Here is a 9,507-nt window from a genome sequence, read left to right as displayed (position 1 = left end):
ATAGTCCTGGATTACTTCTAGACAATGCACTGCTCGACTGCTGTCTTAAATATCAGTTACTGTTCTGGTTCCCTAGCAGTTCTGTCATTTCAGAGCTAGGGCCCAGGTAGCTTCACCTTCCCTAGGTATCCACTGTGGGTTTATGAGCATGGGTACTTATAAAATGAACGTGCATAAAATCCGATATATTTTAGCAAAGCACACCCCTCCCCCTAGGCTCATAAATCTAGCTTTGTTGTTAATCCTTTCTAAACACTTGAAGCATGGGTATTTAATCCAAATATATTAGTTACACGTTTACCCCAATGAAAATAACAAAGATGAAAACAGCAGTGTTACTGCTGAGGCTATAAAACCCATTTGGTAAAAAGCAATCTTCTTAGTTTGCAATTTCAGTACATTAAAATGTTCATAAAATATTTGTTTGTTTTGAGACAGGGTTTCTCTATGTAGCCTTGGCTGTCCTGAACTCTCTTTGTAGTTCAGGCTGGCCTCAAACTCAGTGATATACCTGCTTCTTTTTCAACTCTCTGTTATGATGTATTTTAAGAGTTCCATGTCAAAAATATTGCATTAAATGTAGACACACAAGTTTATCAAAATTCTACTTTACCCCTGCATTCTCTTTAGACTCATTTCTAGTTCTTGATTTTTCTATTACAAAACAAAAGCTTGTTCCTGCTGCTAGTGTAAAGTGTTCTCATTTGTAGTATTACTTACTTGTAAGCTCAACTCCAATTTTGTTGTTTTGTTTCCCACTGGGATGAGAAATACTAAAATGGAGACAAAATGGGTGTCTCCACTGTATTTCTGCCTTTTGAAGAATGCTCAAGCTCTCTAAGGTGCTAATGGTCACTCAACGAGTGAAGAGTTGGCTTAAGATAACCCTGATCGCACACAGTGGCTTCCTGTCAAAAGGGCCCTGCCCCCTCATTACTCTTTGGTAGGTTGGATATTTTCTTAGAAACCAATGAGCATCTAGAGTAGAATTGTACTCCTAGATTACCTAAACATCTAGAGTGATTACTATCCCAAGGATACTGCCCAAAGATTGACAGATGGCTACCGCTATAGTCTCTGTTTGTGTATATCCTTCTCTCTTTGTGTGTGTGTGTGTGTGTGTGTGTGTGTGTGTGTGTGTGTGTGTGTGTGTGTGTGTTTAGTGCTTGTGCAATGAGTGTTTGAGATCAAATCCAGGGCTCTGTGCATGCTAGGCAAGCAATCTACTAACTGAGCTACGTTCTCAGGTTTCATACCCCCCACACAATGTAGCCTCAATAATGAAATAAAACATAAAAACTAGAATGTTGTAATGACTGAATTTTCTCACACAAATTCAAGATTGGAGGCAAAACTTGGTTTTATCTGTAAATGTTAATAGAAAAATAAGACAGTAGATACTATGAGAGTAGATGGTGTCTTCATGCAATAAGGAAGTTAGGATTTATCTCATAGATTGTAGTCAGGGGGTTGTTGCCTATGAAGTAGTTTGAAAATTCAAAGATCAGAATAATAGACTTAAGGAACAGTGAGAGACATTTAAAGTTACATCCAGACAAATAACAAATAACAGAAAGCAATCATAAAGGCTTTGTCCTAACATTGTAATAAATCCGAATTTGATAATCAAAACCCACTATATTCTTTATTTGTTTGAGACAGGTCTCAGGTATCCCAGAGGTTAGCCTCAAGCTTGTTATGTAGCAAAGTGCTGGGATTACAGGCATGTGTCAACAAACTTGATTTACACAGTTGTAGGAGGCAAGCACTCTACAAATTGAGCTACAGCCCTAGCCAAAACCACTGTAGTTTTCAACATATCAGCTCCAATTAAATATTTTTGTGAGATTTCTTGGTCTAAAATGCTGCCTTGCTGACAAGTAAAATAGTAACTATGAAGAAGTTTATGATAGACATAATCAAGAGGCTAGGGCCAGTAAGGCAGCTCAGCCGGTAAAAAGCACCTGTCATTCAAACCCGACAACTTGCTTGACTTTGGATTCTTGGAATTCATATAAAAAAGCCAGACATAGTAGCCTGTGACTAAATCCCAGTAGATAGGGTTGGAGACAGGCGTTTGCCATAGAAGCTCACAGGCCAGCTATCCTGGAGTACACATGTAGCTTCAAACAATGAGAGAGACCTTTCCTCAAAAAAGAAGGTAATGGCTGACAGCTGAGGTTGTCCTGACTTCCAAATGTATGGGATAGCATGGCAGGAGCGCATCCTCACACTTAAAAATTTATACATACACATGCATGCAAAAATAATTTATAAACAATAGGCTAGATTCAACTAAGTAGCCCATCACCGACACTTGATGTCTTCTTATTCCACCTATTACTGTTTCCATGGAGTGTAAATTACAAAAAAAAAACAAAAACAAAAACAATACTTTCTGTAAACTAAGTATTATGTTGGCCTGATATTTTCTAAATTAATCTACATATTAATATTAATTGTATTTCTGTCCATTCAGTATTTTTCTGCAATTCTAAATATCAATGTTATTACTTTGGAAGAGGACATTTCCTACTCAGACTGAGAAGTGACTTATGTGCATGATATAAAAGAGAGGCTGGGGACTGATTATATTGATATGACTGTTTAGCACAGGTGGCTTCAGGTAGACTAGCAAAGTAAAACTCCAGGCTCTAGAGACCAATTAATTAAATTAAAATTACTAGTCTGCTAAATTTACAGTATTTCAACCATGGATAAATTACTTCTCTGGACTTAAGTCTTATCTGTAATGTGGGTATAAAAATAGCACCTATTTCAGAGTTATTTTGAAGTCTAATCCAGATATCTCCTCATTGCCTGCTCAAAAAATTACTCACAAATATTAGCTATTTCTAATATCAGGACCAGAAAGGAAACCCAAACAAATCAAAACGATGTTAGCTCCTCTGGACCTCTGTTTTCCATTTGAAGATTATTAATTTAAAGGGACAAAATTGTTGCCTAATTTCCATTAATACTTAAAAAAAAATAAGTATATAAGGCCTTAAAAAACTGAACAGCTCTCTACCCTACCTGTTTGAAACAAAGTCCCTGTATCCCAGGCTGGCCTTAAATTTATTATGTACTAAGCATGATCTTGAACTCCTGATCTTCCTCTCTCCAACTTCCAGGTGCTAGAATTAGACTAAATGCTGCCATACCAGGTTAATCTGGTGTAGGGGATTGAACCCAGGGTCACAGGTATGTTAGGCAAGAACTCTACCAATTGAGTTATATCCCAGGCCCCTGAACAGCTTCTTTATAGCAATATTCTAGAGTAAATGTGCATATTGTTGAAATATAAAGTAGGTTATGGGAGTGTAACTTAGCTGATAGAAAACTTGTCCTCTATGCACAAAGCTGTTTAATTCCCAGCATGGCATAAAACCAGGTGTGGTGGGCCCTGCCTGCAATTTCAGCAGTCTAGAGGTGAAAGCAGGATCATCAGAAGTTCAAGGTTATACCTGGCTTTGTAGGGAGTTCAAGACCTGCTTGGGATAAGTGAGACCCTGTCCCAAAATAAACAAATATATTTTAACAAATCCTCATAAAATTCTGATCCTCACCCAAAGTTTCAGTATCTTCTTTCAACTCGAATTTCATGTTTTCCCATATTATAAACATGAATGGGATGGGAATAACCTCAGTGAGCCTGCATAACATAGGAAAACTAACTATGTTGGTACAGTATTAAATGGTCTAACATAGAGAAGACTACATTACTAGACTAGAAAAACTCTATCTTACTGACTCTAAAGAAATAAGCTGGTATGCTCTGAAAAGGCTGGTTACAGAGACATTTTACAGCAAGTATAGGAGAGCCTTTGGTATAAGCATGAGAGTAGACCCTGGCTGAGCCAAAAAAAAGTTAAAGGGACCAGAATTCTATGCTCAGCTAGAAATGAATATATGAGGAGACTGGAGAGGTAGCTCAGTAGTTTAGTGCCACTGTTTCCTTCTCCAGAGGACCTGAATTCAATTCCCAGTACCCAGTAACCAGATGGTGGCTCAACCATCTGTGACTCCAGTCCCAGGGTATCTGAAGCCCTCTTCTGGCCCTCATGGGGTACTGCATGCATAGTGCACACTAACGTTTAGGCACTCATACACATAGAATGAAAAAGGAAAATTAAAAATATAATATTCACATGAGAAATTTAACAAATTTACATTTTAATGGAAAGTTTTAATTTTCATATAAACAGATATGTCACTATACAACTTTTATGCTTTCTTTCCTGATGAATTGTAAAAATCTTTTCAAACTTGATTATATAAAACTGTATTTTCTTAGCCTTTTGTGCTTTTACATTTACCAAAACAGTTTTTTAAGATGCAGAAGTCTTATGAATGAATAAATGATGTAAGTGTTTTAATGTACAATGTACAATGTAAGTGTTTTAATGCCAGTAAACTTGGTCTTGAATTTAAAAAAATAAAAAGAACATGACATTGGGCTAGGAAGGGGAAGATGAAACAGGAAAAGAGCTGGGGTACTGGAATGAACTTGATCAAAATATGTGGTATGAAACTCTCAAAGAATAAACTTTTAATTTTTTTGAAAAACAAAAATGATTATGATAATAAATTCTGTTACATAAAAAAATCTATAGGGGTTATTAAGATGGTTCAGCAGGTAAAGGTTCTTGCTAAGTTTAATCTCCAGGACCAATATGCTGGTAGGAGAATATTGATCCCCACAAGCTGTCTTCTGACCTCCATAAGCATGACATGTATGTGTTCACACATAACAATAGCAACAAAAAGTTCTTTAAACTTACAAGAAATTCCCAACTACGATAAACGTCTAATTGGATCTTATTTTGGTAAACAATGGTATGTTTTATTACATAAAATTTTAAAAGTATTCATTTAATTAACATAAGTTGTTCACCTTTCTCTATCAATTTTAATACTTGGGTATATTTCTGTATTTTCCCAAGTTATACTGTTTAGTAAGTTGAAGATTCCTGGAGCATATGCCTCAGAAAGTGTGTGGAATTAAGCTTTTGGTGACATCTAGTGGACTATTTTTGTAGTCTTTATTCAATGACAGGAAGCAAACATACCTAACTACTCAGCTTCTTCAGCCAATAGAGCAATTTCAAACACAAAGGCTAACCCTCACTGCACACAGCATAGCTCTCTGCCTTGTTTTTCTCTGGTCCACAGTCCAGATGACAGCAGTAAGACAATCAAGTGCAGCTGAGATCGCCACGCCTGCCTTCTGCCACCGAGTTGGCTCTGACAGTTGTTTATATTTTGGCATTCCTCATTTCTGCTTTCCTGATAATCAACCTGAAAGTATATCCTTAATTACTTTTAGTGATTCATAAGCATCACTTTAACTTAATCTCTAAGCTTTCAGCAAAATTATTCTTATGTCCAGAGCTAGAAAAAAGCAGTAAGAAAAGTCTGTGTACTACATCTAAATTTTATTCTCATCTAATTCTCATAGCAACCTGCTACTCATCTTTTCATCTTCTTTCTTTCTTTCTCTGTCTCTCTCTCTCTCTCTTTTTGTTTTTCGAGACAGGGTTTCTCTGTGTAGCCCTGGCTGTCCTGGAACTCACTCTGTAGACCAGGCTGGCCTTGAACTCAGAAATTCACCTGCCTCTGCCTCCCAAGTGCTGGGATTAAAGGCATGTGCCACCACTGTCCGGCCAGTCATTACTTTCTTAATGTTATGTTTTCCAGTGTCCTATGACAAATTCTTACTGCTAATACCTGTTAACTATAACAATTAAATTTATATAATTTAATCAGTCTGTTGTCCCTTTTAAACAATCTAAGGATTAAGCTATGGCTGGGGATGTTAACTCAGCTAGTAAAGTGCCTGTCCAGCATGTACAAAGCCCTGCCTTCACACCCCAGTGCTGCATAAAATGGGGATGGTGGCACATGTCTATACTCCTACCACTTGGAAGAATCAGGAGGCTCTGGACCTCAAGGTAATTCTTAGATACAAAGATGAGTTTGAGGCCTGCCTGGACTACATTGGGGCCCTAGCTCAAAAACCCAGCCAAACAATATTTTGTTTAAAACATATTTCCATTGCCTGGCTAAGAATTACTTTCTCCAGAATGAATCCCCAGAACATTGGCCTTGTAGAGACACAACTTTTATAAAGTTTAGTGGGAACTTGTTAGGCCCATTTTTTAAGGTTCTTAACAAAAAACTTATATGAATGCACTGTAGCTGTCTTCAGACACATCAGAAGAGAGCTTCAGATTTTCATTACAGACGGTTGTGAGCCATGTGGTTGCTGGGAATTGAACTGACAACCTCTGGAAGAGTAGCCAGTGCCCTTAACCGATGAGCCCAAGGTTCCTTTTTTGTTTGTTTTGTTTTTTTTAGGCCCATTTTTAAAAAACAGTTTACAACTCCCTCTGTACAACTCATTAGTATGACGTTCCCAATATTAAATGCTAATGTGGGTGTGTGTATTGGAGATCAAATCCTTTAAGAAACTTGCCCAAGCAAATGAATTCCAGAATGAGGGCAGCGCCTGTGAACATGTCTCCACTAAGCAAGTGGACTCCAGGCAATAGGGGGAAGCTGTACTGCTGCTTTCTGCCCCATCCCTCTGCCCCTCTTAAAAAAAATAAAAAAAATTTAAAAAACCCTCCCAACAGGCATTCAGCTCAGTGGGGTTGTTGCTGCACTGCAGTTGCTCTATAGTCAAGTCTTTCGCTGGATAAATGACATTCCATGTTATCTATACATATTTGTTGTTGGGTCTTTAAAACTCATTCTTAGAAGGGCTATCCTGTGACAGAAATTAAATCAACATCACTGTATACACAGGCAGATTCTAAAAGGAGTTTTTTTTACCTCCATAGGGGATTTATGTATGCAGTGCATCCTGAGTCTGCTTGGACAGTTCTACATTCTGTCCCAAGGGGGAAACATTAATGAGAGCAGAGTCACTGTCCCTGAAAAGGAATATTTTAAGAAAACGAAATCACATTGCTCTCAAAATATAAACTCAAAGGGAATGGGTGTGGAAACCACATATTTAAAGAAATGTTATAGCAGCCCTAGTTATAAATAGCTTCCACATTAAGATTACTATTCATTAAGTAATGTTAATTGCAGAAAAGTTTTTCTTTGCTTCCCAAATAAGTGTGGATCTAGTGTGGAGAGGCATGCCTACAGTCTAAGCACCTGGGAGACAGTGACAGGTGGGACAAGGAATTCAAGGAATTCGCCTACTTGTGAATTTAACACTAGAGGTCTAAGACTGTGTCAAAAAGTCTGCAACTTTCTAAAATTTGGAATAAAGATATTCAAATTATATCCAAGGTAGTAACCCAGTCCAGATAGGAAGGGTCTAGAAACTGAGTCAAATGTACCACCTGTACTCATGTGAACAAAAGAAAATTACTGTAAAAATAAGTGTTTCACTTTGCTTGGTTATATGTCATGTACTGTGCAAACCTTTAATTTTTATACTAAAATTTCTGTGAAATGTTTTAAACTTATTATCAGATGTCAATGTGCAAGCCATAGAAATGTTAATTGGAAAGTTTTTCATACAATATAAACAACAAAAATAAAAAATAAAAAAAACTCCAAAAACCAGGAAGTTAAAAAGCATAGAGTATTAGATTCAGCTAAAATCTTTTTCCTTCTCACACTAAATACCCCTATTAAGTGTTCTCACTCCAATGATGCTTTCTGGTTTTAGTATATTTATGCAGTTTTCCCCTTCTACCACATTATTTATACTTACCCATGTTGATCACGTGGATCTGCCACTTCACCTGAGCTTCTGGATGGAGCTTCATCCTCTGTTGAACCGTTCCTGATAAGCTGGTTTACACCTTTTAAATACCCAAGAGGGATCTAAAAGACCAGTTTGTATATAACTCCTTGTGTACTTGTGCGGTTTTTAGGGCATTTTCTTGAAAGAAAATTTCTGGATCATGAGATACACACCCTTCAGCTTTACTAGGGACTGCCAATTTACTTCCAAAGTGGCTGTATCCACTTCTACACTTACCAGGAAAGCATGAGTCTTTTTGCTCAATTTTTCCTTGTCATTTTTAAAAACTGATTTGCAAAGCATTCTTTTGGAAGCTATTTCAATATAAAAAAATCTTCCAATTGATTTGACATTTCATTTTGTTAATTTTGACATTTCATTTTGTTAATAGCACCTTTATCACAAAATATCTTAAAAGTGTGGAAATTATATCAACATTTTCCTTTAGGTTTGGGCTTTTCTTTAAAAAGAATTCTCTACCCAACTATAGTGAATGCAGTTTTCCTCTTCAGAATTGTTTTCAAACCATCTAGTGTATCGTGTGAGTTAAAGAATCTGACTTTATCATTTGCAAAATAACAGTCATTTTTAAATTGTCCATTCTTTCACCATTGACTTTTAAAGCTACTTCTATCATATGACAAATGCTTGTATCTGTAAGTGGGCCTGTTCCTAGGCTCATGATTTTGGTCTACTGGTCTATTCTTGTCTGTTGATAATATATATACAGCTTAAATTGCTAGAGGTTTGTAATAAATCTTGATATCTGTGATAATATTTGGTATCTCCTAATACTTTCTCAATACCGTTTGGCTCTTCTTGCTCTTTATTCCATCATGTAAATCTTAGGATTAGCTATATATATCTTCCATTATCTTTTTAAAAAAACTTCCTTCATAATTTGTTGATGAGATAAAGCTAGTTTTGTTTTGGGTTTAGCTTACCAAATAGTAACATTGCATCGCTGATCAACATTAAGTGGTGTTATTAAGGAGGGAAGGGGAGCTATGAGAAAAAGTATGTTGTGACTTCACTTGAGTTGTACTGCTTTTTCAAATTACTTGGGTGAGATTGAGAAGTTATGGTAAGCCTTCTCAATCGTGAGCAGACACAAATTTCCATTTGTTTAGTTCTTCTTCTGTCCTTTTATAAATATCTTTTTCCCATAAAGATCTTAGGAGTTTTGCTAGAATAATTCCTGGATTTAAAATTTCTATTTGCTGAATTTCATCTTCTGGGCCACTATATGGCATATCCTTTTAATTCATCTACTACATTGTCAAAAAAACCAAAACCACCCATGTTCTAGGACTGTGTGTGTTGTATTCAGAGCTCAATTGGTTTTGTTGTTGTTGTTGAGGTGTCCATCTGTCTCCTCCAGCAACATTACACTGGACAGTAAGTTCTACACCATTTTCTCACATAAGCCAAGGGGATTGATTCCACAGGTATTTCTTGACCTAAGTTTGGGGTGGAAAGAGGAGACAAGTCTCTCCTGAAGTATCTTGAAAGAAGCCTTTCTGATCTTTTTCTGCCCAAACCTCCCTTTTCAGTGGGGAACACTCAAAACACCCTTTGCTTTTTTCCGACAGTTGACCCTGCCCCTTCATAGTAGTTTGAAATTCTCAGATGTTGAAATGCAATCTTTCAGGGATTCTCTGACCTTTGTTCCTGAGAAGCTTCACCCAGGAGGGGAAGAAGCCCAATTTTCTCCACCTGAACCAGTATCTATATCG

The sequence above is a fragment of the Arvicanthis niloticus genome, chromosome 1, assembly GCF_011762505.2.
Source record: "Arvicanthis niloticus isolate mArvNil1 chromosome 1, mArvNil1.pat.X, whole genome shotgun sequence".
NCBI lineage: Eukaryota > Metazoa > Chordata > Mammalia > Rodentia > Muridae > Arvicanthis > Arvicanthis niloticus.
Note: the sequence above shows the minus strand (reverse complement) of the source record.